Source organism: Schistocerca piceifrons, chromosome 4, assembly GCF_021461385.2.
Source record: "Schistocerca piceifrons isolate TAMUIC-IGC-003096 chromosome 4, iqSchPice1.1, whole genome shotgun sequence".
In the NCBI taxonomy this organism is placed as follows: Eukaryota; Metazoa; Arthropoda; class Insecta; order Orthoptera; family Acrididae; genus Schistocerca; species Schistocerca piceifrons.
Window position 1 is genome coordinate 24,651,440 of NC_060141.1, and position 11,731 is coordinate 24,663,170.

Below are 11,731 nucleotides of genomic sequence, written 5' to 3' on the forward strand. Positions count from 1 at the left end.
TTTCAGGTTATTTACTTCATTTTAAAGTATTGCGCAATATTTGTGACGTCAGAGCTAGTTACGGCGGACTAGGCTGGCACACAATGGAAAGACTGATGTGAATTTTATAAGGCGTGAGTATGCTGCTTCCCTACAATACGTGTAACATCTTGTGTCCTGTATTCATTAGCTGCTGCAACTTGCTTAGTAATACCTAGTTCTTTCTGCAACTCATCTTCCTTTAGAGGCAAGCTCAGGGCTCTATTGCACATTACATGAAAGTACGCTCTTTTATGCTGTTCTGGGTGGTGCGACGTCGCTTCTATGTTGTTCAGAGTGTTGCAACGGTCTACTCGCGCTTCCACCAGTGACCACCAACAGACATCCGGCTGACTGTGTGTACGTGTGCTTCGGTGTGCGCAGAGGGTGTTGGCGATGGCGGACAAGCTGTGCGCCGTGGCGGGCCTGGGCGTCGGCGTCGGGGTCGGCGTCGGCGTGGGCGTCGGCGTCGGCCTGGGCCTGTGCTGCGCCTGCCGGCGGCCCATCTGCGACCGGTACATCATGCGCGTGGCCGACGCCTCGTACCACGAGCGCTGCCTGCAGTGCTGCGTGTGCGGCGCGCGCCTCGCCCACACCTGCTTCACCAGGGACCACAAGCTCTACTGCCGCATCGACTACGACAGGTAGGCGCCGCCCACCACTTCACTCCGCCTGCTCAGTACCGCCAGTCTCGTTGCTGCGGCGATCTCTACCAAAGCGCATCTGTCACAGCAGCCTGTCTGATCAAAAATATCTGGTCACTGCTGCTGAGCACTAACACGAGACTTGTCTGCCATTTGCCTTTGGTTGGTTGTTTGATTTGGGGGGAGGGGACCTAACACCGAGGTCATCAGTGCCATCGGATTAGGGAAGGATGGGGAAGGAAGTCGGCCGTGACCTTCCAAAGGAGCCATCCCGGCATTCGCCTGAAGCGATTTAGGGAAATCACAGGGTCCCAGAAGCGGGTTTGAACTGTCATCCTCCAGAATGCGAGTGGAATGTGCTAACCGCTGCGCCACCTCGCTCTGCCATTTGCCTTTGTGATGTGCTTTAACTCTGCTAGAGACACTTTCAGTGAGGTGTCTGAACGTCTGTGGATGCACGACGGCCCACAGAGGCGAGACCAGTGAAGCCAGGGATGTTGGACGCTGGTGTCCACAGCGAATTCGACGTTCTAATCATTCCAAAGGTGTTCCACTGGGTTCAGAACGGGGCTTTAGCCAGACCAGTCCATTTCAGGAATGTTAATGTCCTCAAACCATTGACTCACATATACTCCTTTATGACAGGGTGTAGTGTGATTCTGATACAGACAGTAGTCCTCTGCAAGTTGTTCCTCTGCTATATGCGGTACACAGTGCCGTAAAATACAGAGTCTGCCAGGAAAATGTATGCACACTTTAAGGAACGAAAAGTATTACTTATATGTTTCTTTCTTTTTTTCGCTGATGTCATAGTCCCGTAGCGATCGCAGGGTCGGCGTGGTTACAACGGATTTGGCAATGTTAGTGTTAGGGATGGCCGCCAGCCCATACCCCCGAGGATGGAATCAGTGTAACCCAACTGTCTGCATCTAGTGTAAATTGTGAAATAGTGCGAACGTGTTTCAAATGTCTGCGACGCGTGTAACTGAGACGGAACGTGGGGACCAGCCCAGTATTCACCTAGCGGGATGTGGAAAACCGCCTAAAAACCACATTCAGGGTCGCCGGCACACCGGCCCTCGTCTTTAATCCGCCGGACGGATTCGATCCGGGACCGGCGCGCCTACCCGAGTCGAGGAAGCAGCGCGTTAGCGCTCTCGGCTAATCTGGCGGGTAAAAGTATTACTTATGTGTTTATTTTACATTTAATAATTGATCACACATGTCGTACAACCTTCAGTTTAGCACACAGTTACTTTAAATGTCCAAAATGTTCACGTCGATAGACGGTAACTTTCACAGTTCCCTACAAGTATAAGTCTATATGTGTTAGATCTGGCGACCGTGGACGGAACTCTTCGTCCAGTCCGATGCCCCTGAAAACTGTCATCCGGGGAAGCTCATACAGCTAGGTGGTAGTGTGGTGGCGCCCCGTCCTGTTGGTAGAGGATCTCTTCATTAGCTCCATAAAGCGTGAGTACACCTGGCAGAGTTGATGTGCGTAACATTTCCAGGTACACTTCTCCAGTGACGGTAGCATCAAAGAAAAAGGGTCCTACTAAGCCCCTACATGATAGTCCACAACACACCGAACCCCCGGTAGATTCACCGCTTTATCCACATAAACATGCGGATTTTCCGGTGCCCAGTACACACAGTTATGCCGATTCACGGTAGCGTTAAGTTCCAATTGTGCCTTGGCACTCCACACTACCTTAGTCACAAATTGCTCGCCGGCCAGCGTGGCAGAGCGGTTCTAGGCGCTTCAGCCTGGAACCGCGCGACCGCTACGGTCGCAGGTTCGAATCCTGCCTCGGGCATGGGTGTGTGTGATGTCCTTAGGTTAGTTAGGTTTAACTAGTTCTAAGTTCTAGGGGACTAATGACCTCTGCAGTTGAGTCCCATAGTGCTCAGAGCCATCTGAGCAAATTGCTCGTTTTCAGTTACCGTTTGCTGATAGCATTCGCAAAATTGCATTCGGCGATCAGGATCGTTATCATTAATCGCGCGCAGTAATCGTGGAATGTACACATTCCACTTGGGAGCTTTCAGAATTCTTCGTACAGTTGTACTGCTAACCCCTACTTCATGCCCACATTGCGTAGCAGACTTCTGTGGAGAATTAAGAAACGTTTCCAACACGAGAGCCGACGAAGCAGGACTTGTAGCTGTACGCTGTCTTCCTGATCTTTCTTTGTGAATATCACAAATCGTTCCCTGCAATTCAAACTTGTCAATGATGCGTTTAATTGTTTTGCGCGGTGGCGGTTCTGTTTCAAACTCCCACCTTCACTGATGTTGCACGTCAACGGCGTTATCAAACATGAAAAACCACTTCAGAACACATTTTCCTTGCCAAAATGTCAAGCGTGCTCCACCAATCATGTCTTCCCAAAACCGAGATGAAAGTACTAACATCTGTTGAGCCAATGTCCGTACTACAACACACTCGTAACTCAAATCGAACGACTATATCGATATCTCGATAGAGCCTGACAAAGACTGTGTAAACATTTTTCTGGTGCACTATGTATGTTCGTATCCTTCTGCAAGCACCGTTTTCTCAAGTGCAATTAGGGGACTACACCCTAAGGGCGAAAAACATCTGGCCGAGCGGTTCTAGGCGCTTCAGTCTGGAACCGCGCGACTGATAAGGTCGCAGGTTCGAATCCTGACTCGGGCATGGATGTGTGTGACGTCCTTACGCTAGTTAGGTTCAAGTAGTTGTAAGTTCTAGGGGATTGATGACCTCAGATGTTAAGTCCCATAGCGCTCAGAGCCATTTTTTTGGAAAACATCCTCACACGGTAACGCCACATATGCCACAGTTCACTGTTAGCACTACACATGTTGTCAGGTGACAATCTGCAAGCATTCGCCAAAGCCAAACCCTTCCATCGGTAACACAGTGATTCATGACTCTAAATCACTCGTTTCCAGGCAACCATTGTCGAGTGGCGGCACTCTTTACAATATCTCAGACCGACGCTTACCACTGACAACAGAAGTGCAGAGCTGCTCCACCACTGTGGCGCGCCCTTTTTAATACCCTGCGCACAGTCACGGGGCCAGGTGCACGGTTGGAAACACTCTCAAACTCACCACTGATTCCTTGCGCTGATTTCACGCGATCTCAAACCTCACACTTCTCAAACCTCGGTGGTCCCTCTCTGTCGGGACGTGAGGTCTACCTCTACTTGGCTGATTCGCGCTTCTGTTTCACACTCGCATCATCAGCGTCGACTTAGGGAGGTTTACAAGGGCTTAAATGTCTCCGGCGGGCTAGTTTCTCAGGTTACATCCACTGAGCAGTACATGTCCAGTGTCTCTGAACTCCCCCTCACCGACGCATTCTGCTCTCACTCCTTGTCAGCTGACAATACTCCCCAACTCCCCCCCCCCCTTTTGTACTCGCGGCTCCGCCTCTTGTGACACCTGGTGGTCCATTCCGCTTTACACAGGGGTGTCCGGATACTTTTGATCAGCTAATGTACACGCACTTGCTTCCGCAATTACGGGAAAATAGTGAAAACAGTAACATCTCCGGAAACGAAGCACATATACGACAGCTGAGTATAACACTCCTCCATTAAAACTGCCTGAAACTGTTACAGGCAAATCAGCACCACGCCTGCGCCGTCTCCGCGTGACACTCACTGACATCCAGACGCGGACCCAAGGGTAGGGTCATCAGCGTCCCCACCACTTCCGATCAAATGTTTAGAAAAATCTTTTGCACATTTACAATCGTCAATTTTCAAATTTATTATCCGATTCTTAGAATAAAAGAAGACCAAAGTTAAATGTCTCGGTAATGCGAAGGAAATTGCTGTTATTAGTTGTTTGCCTGAGAGACAGCTCTGAACCTCTGCAGGCAACACTCCACCTGACTAGAGGCGTCCATGCACAATCTGATCGTTCCTGAAGATGACATAGTAAATCGCAGAAACTGATAGCCAAATAAAATAAGTTTGGAAATTAGACGGCTGAAATGTGTTGTTTGATTTGACACCCTTTAGCGAACAGCTGAATCCCGCAACCATCTCTGAAAACATGGACATACAGAGAATAACTTTTTGTTCGCCCCTTACATGAAGTTTCGAAATCTCAAAAGGTTTCTTGCTATTGTACCTCTTAAATCAGTGGCATGGCACACGAGTACTTTTAAAATGATTGATTCCTATGAATTTCAGTTTCTTTGATGTTACGTTACAGCGATGTTCCAGAAACTGACGGAAATATTTAACTATTACATTAAAACATTTTATATACTGTATTACTTTTCTCGTAATTGAAATCCTACGCATATGTGGCTTGTCAAACGTTGGGACAACGAACGGCAAGCTATATTTGTAGGGGAAGATTCTGTATGGGGTTCAGGTATGACTGTAATATTCCCTGCCCCCCAACAGTGACGCCAAAGATGCAACATACTTTGAAAATTGCCCTAAACACGAACAAACTGCAAGGTAAACTTAGATCCGCGTCTGTAGATGTTTCTGAAATTAGAAAGGCAATTGGTACTCAAGTAGTAGAGAATATATCTGCAATAGTTAACTAACTTAAAACAAAGATACTTTTCATCTTCTACCCTGAAGGGTGAAATGGGCTTTTTGAGATCCAGCCCTTTATAAAGACTCGGTTTCCTTTAATCGAAAAGCAGGTGAGCTGTGAGCTGACAGTGGCACAGGAGGATTTCCCAGTGAGCAGTGTAACTGGATGGAATTACCAGTGTCTGCCTCATGACCAAGAGAATAATTTAACTGTTGTTAAAAGTGTCGCAAGCAAAAATATGAATGCCTAGTGTATGTCAGTGCATCTGTTAAAGAGTAAGGCTGATGCCGTTCTCGAGCCAGTTCACCAACGACGTTCTGGTGTTAGAGTCTGTAGATACAGCTCTCTGCTTAAAACACACCATGTCTCTACTTGAGTTCCAAACAGTAACCAAGTTACCACTGACGTTCTTGAACATGAGTTGCAAAGTTAAATTCACAATGAAACAAAACTTCTTAATCTGTAGCTTTCCTGTTACCTGTATGGATTACTGGTTACCGTACATGGCTGCTTAAATAACAGTACGTTAGAAACTATTTGGAATAGATGTATACTTATATGGATACGGTGTCCGAAAGAACAGACACCATATCCATATAAGTATTTAGTTCTTCTTCTGTGCGGATGCACACATATTACCCGATCTCTTACGGTACTTGGTAAGAATGTCTTCCACGAGTAATGAGTGTGCTGGGTAGGGACACTACGAATGTATTGTGTGGACATAAAAGGTGAGAATGTGGCTCTCGCGGGAGGCGTGCGCGAGATAGTCCCTGCAGAGCACTATCCACTATGCCCTTGGTGACTCAGATCGATAGAGCGTCTGCCACGTAAGCAGAAGATCCCGGGTTCGAGTCCCGGTCGGAGCACACATTTTCAACTGTCCCCGTTGATACATATCAATGCCCGTCAGCAGCTGAAGGTATTAATATATAATTCTGTTTTGGAATAGAGGTTATGTTTATCTTTTCTCAATCTCAACTAATAAGTCTTATTACCTCTCGTAGCTCTTCTGTGTTGTTTACACAAGGTGGCACACATCTTTAGCACACGGTCGAGCGCAGGAAATCCCTGCGGAACACTAATAAGGGCGGGAGCTCAGCATCCGCTTTTAAACTGAGCACTCTGCCGTGGTTTCCCCTCACTTAGGGGCAACGATCTGTTGAACGTAATGGAGCTGACACGAATCGTTCGCCCTGTTCCGAATGGGTGGCTGTCGGGTGCGGCAGCTGCGACAGGAGTCAGTTTATAATCCCGCCAGCAGATTTCGCGCCGACCGTAATGGGCTTACGACAGCCGCCGGCCAGGATTACAGCGCGAGGCGCTGCTCCCCCGGGGAATTAACCGATCGCTGGCAGAGATGATAAACACTCGACTCAGGTCGGCGCTCGCGCCCTTTGGGGGCTACGGAACCGGTTAGCACCGCCCAACGTACCAGCGTTCGGGGAAGTCGAACCGCGTAAGTCTCCAGGTCAGATGAGGTCGTCTCTGCAGAAATAAGCCTTGAAACAGAGCCCTCACACTGTTCTCAATAATTCACTGACGTAGGCGCGTCTGCGACGGAACGCGTGCGCACTGGGCAACTACTGAGGCTGAACTTGTTGATGTCGTTCCCAGAGATGATCTAGGTCTGGTTTATTATTTGTACAGAAGATGGGCGAATTATAAGGAAGGAACGAAGGAAGATTAGAGTTTAGCGTCCCGTCGATATCGAGGTCATCAGAAGCTCGTAGTGCTTCAAGGATGGCTAAGGGAACCGGCCGTGTCCTTTCAAAGGAATTGTCCTAGTATTTACCTGGAAACATGTAGGGATATCACGATATCACGAAAAACCTCAGTCTGAAATGCCTGACACTGCTCTTGTCGAATGCGAGTCCATTGTTATAACAATTGCACCACTCCGTCGGCAACGAAATCTAAGTACGTTTTATAGAGTTTCATCTACTAAATGCTGTTCTGTTGTTTGATTGTGCACTCGAATATTTCAGTTATCGGAAACGTTGTTAGCTGCCAGGAAAGCTGTCCACACCCGACGAGATGAACTGTACACTTTCTTGTATAGCTTGTAGCGTAGCTTATGAGATAGGGAGATTAACTGTGTACCGATAGCGCACATATGTTAAGGTCACTTGGGTGTGAAAAGCCATAGTAAAACTGTTTTTATAAAGGCTAATCCCTCATAAAAATGTGAACACCAACTACCCAGCTTCCTTCCCTGGCCTGAAGCATTAGATTTATTTCCTACTGCAGGCGTAATTCGACCTCGTCTGCTTCGAAGTGATATTAGATTAAGTGCAGAAGAGGGCAGTACAACTCCACTGAAATAACCGTGGCTTGCTGACTATTTCAAACAGGTACAATTTGCGAAAAAGAAAGGACCACAATTACAACAATAATGGAATTCATACAATGATCGGCCAGTCGTGAAAAACGTTAGACATAAAGTGTATTCAAACAAAAGGGATACGTATAACATCTAAATGAGGCCGAGCGAGATAGATACGGTCTAACGGCGTCAGAGACTGACTTAAATAATATTGCAAGAGTGGTTGCAGGAGATTCTGCATACACAAGCAGGAAAAGAATCGAGGCTTTTAATGATAAGGCTGTTACACCTAACTTTCAAATAGACGGTCTGGTATTGGTGGTTGATTTTCGTCGTAGCTCAAACTCAAAGAAGGAGACAAATTTTTCCATCGTCACAGGGAACCATTCAAAGTGCAAGACATACCTCCTCCGAAAGCAGTATATATGGTAGACCCTGACTCAGGACAAGATAAAGGACTGTACAACGTAGAAACGCTTAGAAGATTCAGGGCCTCAGCAGAGTTCCGTGGACTGACGACCACCGACTATCCTAGTTAAACTGTGTCGGTATTTCTCTTCTTAGTTTTCTCGAAGACAGTTCCTTTCCTCTTTGACTATCCTGTTACTCTGCATCTTTTAATAAATTAACACCTTCTACCATCTCTTCTTCCGTAAAAAAAAAAACTGTAAAAAAAGGGGGTCTGAGTTCGACCTGAAAACGGGCAAGTGGGCTCCATGTTTACAACACCTGGACGCACAGCGTCTAGTGTTTGTTTTATGACTATTGAAGCGCTATTTTCAGATAATAGACGACCAATTCGTCCATAAACGTAACTGTACTACAGATTAAATTTCTCATGAGTATATGACAGTTAATTTTTCCATGTTTTTTATTTAACTGCATGTTACAATGTACATATGATACACGAAAAACTAAAAATAAGAAGGATTTTAGTTTTATTCTCATATATTGCGAGTTCGAGGAATATGTAGCACTATAATACGTATAGAAAAGTGAAACAACAGCGACAACGTGCTTCCGGTATGTAGAATAAGACTATATGAGGAAGATGTTACTGATTCTATGTATTTCGTAAAACTGAATAAATAAGAATAGTATGGCTGAGTTTAAATTTTTATTTTTACGAGATTTCACTCACAGATAGTGGGGTATCACCGCTATAGAGCACTGATAGACGAAGTGAACGACTTTAACGGCTATAGTGACAGTTTGACGATGACTCACCTGAAAATACTTTCTTCTCTATTGCAGTTCATAGGCGTTTGTCAGGATAAATTTTCGCGTTTCCTGCGATGGCGAAACCGTGGCCAAGCCGTTTTGTAAGAAATACCGAACTCCCTCTTCCTCCGGCGCCACGGTGAAGTTCCTTAGCAGATAGGGTCCTTGGGGTGGGGGGAGAAGGGAGTGGGATGGTAAGGGAAGCTATCAGTGTGGTACTGTCTTCTTTTCTTCTTCGATCCTAACATACCTGTCTCATTTTTCCTTTTCTCACTTCTCTCTCAGGAGTACCAAATCTGCGGAGCCTCTGCCATATGCAAAGTTCCTGTTGCAGGATCACTTCTCTTTACAGTCCACATTATTGAAGTTACAACCTACAACAGTAGGATTACACTGGAGAGCATTTCACAAACTATGACGACAATAGACTGAAAGAATTTTATGTAGTGTCGATTAGATGACATATGTTACTCAGGCCACGTGTTGTAGGGGAGGAGGGTCTTAGGTGGACGTAGAAGATTACGAAAATTAATGACGTGCTAACATGCGTAAAAGAACAAAAGATAGTATGCTAAAGAGTGAACAAGCTAACGATAAGGTGTGCTAACTTATCTTGAAAAAGGTGTATATTATCCAGGATAGGAGTTAAATAGTTAACGCAGGGTTACGGTAAAGGATTTTATGTAACAGTAGACGAGATACTAACCTTCTTCTACTATATTAAAAAGAAATGCATTGTATATAGTCAAATAGTTAAGTGTAGTCTACATACAGCAGACGTAAAAAGTAACAAGTAAAAAAGAAGTTAAAGAGAAATAGGAGCTGAAGTGGAGGGATAGAGAGTAATCAGGTGAAGTCAGTGTAAAATGATTATGGAGAAATTTCTTATTTAAAGTGAATAAGGATTGCAGAAAGGGTTAGGTGTTGTTTTTACTGATTACATTAAAGGCAGATCCGTAGCAGGAATGGCCTATGCCTTGATAAGGTGGATCCAATTTCGGAATAATCTGTAGCGACTTATTTAGGTAGGAGAGGTGTAAGGGCAGGCGAACCCATGGAAGGGATGTTTTATACCTTGGCCAGTTGAACCCCTGCGGGCATGACCTGTACCACATTTTTTGTGTGTGAAAAAGCGGCACACCCACACATCTATAATGATATAGAGGCTTGGCGCAGTGTCTGTCCTCAGAACGAGTGTAAGTGCAGTTGATACATAAGTATGAAGTTGTGTAGTGACTGCTGGTCACAATATGTAAGTTTTCTCCAAATTAGTTATAAAATAGAACAGAATTACCTCATAGCAGAGACGAAGGATGGTTTGGAACAGAGATGTGCCACACAAGTTGACAAGAGCATATACTGAAATTTGACGCTAGAAATCGTATAGTGGACGTATATCAGACAAGCAACTCCTCAGGTAAAAACTATATAAGAAAGTGTTGGAAAATGTGTTCAAACTCGCATATGGATATACATAAACATTCTTATTTCAAATATAACAAGAACGTTATTTTCAAGTAATAGATCAACGAAATGAAATCTAAATGGAGTACTAGATTAAAGACAATACAATAGCTTACAGCATAAATACAGAACCCACAAGAAAGAGTTTTAACATTTTTAATTTAAATCTTGGCAAGAAAATCAATATAAATATTAACTGGTTATTAGAAAACAGTTTCTGCATTAGATAAACAGGATGTAAAGTATATAAAACGAATACTCGTAAGGTAACACTGCATAGCAGAATCTGCCTGAAACTAAATGAAAGATTTGTCATTTTCTTGTGTGATTAAAACTTAAAGGACAATACAATAAAATATTGTTAAGAACTTAAAAGGATGGGACTACACAAGACTTGTGCCTTATTATTAAAGATGGAGTATTTTGGCTTTAACAAAAGGTTAGTTAGCATTAATTATGTGTTTCATAGTTCTCCAAGAATGTAATTAGCAGCGAACAAAGAAAGCTCTAAAATGAAATGTCACTACTTCTTATTGAGCCTTAAAGTAGAATGTTGTATCTAATTTATATTGTATCTGCTGCAAGCTACGAAATAGTCGTATCTGTGAACCCATTGAAAGAAATACAAGTCAGTCAACGATGAAATGTTGACTTCATTTCGTATATATGATAGATATCGATTTTTCCTTCCTCCAATAACAGCTGCAAATGAGAAGAGTTGAAGTCTTTCCACGGCTACACACTGTGCTACAGAGATACTGCTTCGCAGGACATTCACATAAAGAAGATAATTAATGGCGAACGAGTTACTTTAAACATAAATTAACACATGATACGTCAGGTGACAGACCAAATGTGAGTGCTCTGACTCGGTGTCAAACACTTACGAGGGTTAGAAGTTATATAGTGGCAACTACTTGTTCACGACCGATACAAAAGGGTTACATGTTAGCACTTGTTACTGTCCTTCAAAGTAGACACCAGCGTTGTGTAGAACCCGTTGCCAGCGATGTGGAAGGCGTAGTATACCGTTAGCATAGCCTGTTCTGTTGATGGTGCGAATGGAGCGGTCTAAATTTATGGTGATTCTCGTGTACGACTGTGATGGTGTTATGAAATGGCTCTGAGCACTGTGGGACTTAACATCTGAGGTCATCAGTCCCCTAGAACTTAGAACTACTTAAACCTAACTAACGTAAGGACATCACACACATCCATGCCCGAGGCAGGATTCGAATCTGCGACCGTAGCGGTCTCGCGGTTCCAGACTGAAGCGCCTAGAACCGCCCGGCCACACCCGCCGGCATGGTGTTATCCTAATGCATTACGTTCCTCCACGGCAGACCGTCAATGCAAAGTATTACTGTTTGTTTCTGGAGCATCACGTGCGACCAGCTTTGCGAAAGAAGCGGCGACACTTTCCGAGCAACCCACCCATCATTTTGCACGACAATGCGCGGGCGTATACAGCGCAAGCTGTGACTAAACTGTTCGGTCGATGGGA